Source organism: Cryptomeria japonica, chromosome 3 (assembly GCF_030272615.1).
Source record: "Cryptomeria japonica chromosome 3, Sugi_1.0, whole genome shotgun sequence".
NCBI lineage: Eukaryota > Viridiplantae > Streptophyta > Pinopsida > Cupressales > Cupressaceae > Cryptomeria > Cryptomeria japonica.
The window spans coordinates 18,950,725-18,952,328 of NC_081407.1; positions in this window are offsets into that span (position 1 = coordinate 18,950,725).

A 1,604-nucleotide genomic window follows, 5' to 3' on the forward strand; every position below is an offset into this window, starting at 1 on the left:
GGAAGTTATTGTGGCAGGGCTTGGACAAAAGCCAAGTAAGATCTGGTGGAACAAGCTGTTGAATTTGTAGAATTAGAGGTTTGTCTGCTGAGGAGAGACTAAATTGTGATTTAAGGTAGTTCCATCATTTCCAAATAAATCCAGTCGGATCCCATAAATCATGAAAGGTTTGAATGCCTTTTTTTAAAATATGTTTTCCCCTAAGGAATTTGATAGTGGCAAGAGGAGAATTGTCAAGTTGGACCAATCAATTCCACCATATGGAGGAGGAGGCAAAACTTAAACCATGCCTTAAGGACTAGTCATACCAAAAAAACATTTTATAAGTCGTCTACCAAGCCTTCCAAATGGAGTTGAATGGAGCAGATCCATGAGTCTTGAAAAAGAGAGCAAGCAAAAGTTTGTCCATCCATTTGGCTATATCCCATGCACGTCCAACTATAGCTATTTGGATGTAATGATGAGACAAATGCTTCCAAGGGGCATCACCATCCAAGGCTCTAATGATCCATTTAGTTGTAAGGCAAATTCCTTTAGTGTAAGGGTCCATTATTCCCAACCCTCCTCTATCTTTTGGTTGGATATAATGGGTCCACGAAGTAATAGGCGAGCCTTTTTTATTCCCCCACTTTGCCCACAAGAAGATTCTAATTAATTAGGTTAAGGAGTTTACTCTTGATTTTGGTCAAGAACCATTTTTACATATCTTTAAGAGAAACTCCTACTCCAAAGGGTATCCCAAGATATCTTGTGATGACACCATGTTTCACTTCTTTCCAGTCACTTGGGATCCAAGCGGCACGAGGGTTAGGTCTTGTCATTATAAACTCAATTTTATGCATGGCTAATTTAGAACCTGAAATTGAGCAGTAAAGCTCCAAAACATCAAGAACATTGTTCACTTCCTCTACTGAGTTATGAATGAAAATCATGCCATCATCAATGAAATGAGAGTTAAGAGAAGTAGCATTTCCTAGAAGTGTGATCCCTCCAATGAACTTGCTAGCAAGAGCATGCTGGAGAAGGTTACAAGAAGGGAGCTAGAGAACATCACTGGTGAAAGGATTTTTGCAAGGGAAATTGAGGAGAAAGAGCACCATTAACAACCACTCTAGCATTAGCATATGTAAAAAGCATTTTAATTTGATCATAGATTCTTGAGCCAAAACCAATCCATCTTAACATGTTGAGAATAAAAGGCTAGAGAATGTGATCGTATGCTTTATCAAAATCTAGTTTAATGATAAGAGAATCTTGAGTAGATTGTTGAGCTCATTCCATAGTCTCCCAAGCAAGGACCAAGTTATCTAAGATAAATCTGCCCCCTAAGAAACTAGTTTTCTCTGGGCGAACAATTTCTTGAGTGATGTATTTTATTCTTCTAGCCAATGCTTTAGCAATTATTTTGTATGAGGTATTGAGGAGTGTAATGGGTCTCAATCCATTAACTGTGTCCTCATCTTTCCCTTTCAGAATCAACTTAATCAGCCCTTGATTGATAACACTTCCTAATGACCCAGTTTTGATTCCTTCAAGATAGACATTATAGAAGTCCTCATGAATGTGAGGCCAAAGAATTCTATAAAATTCAACTGGTAGTCCAT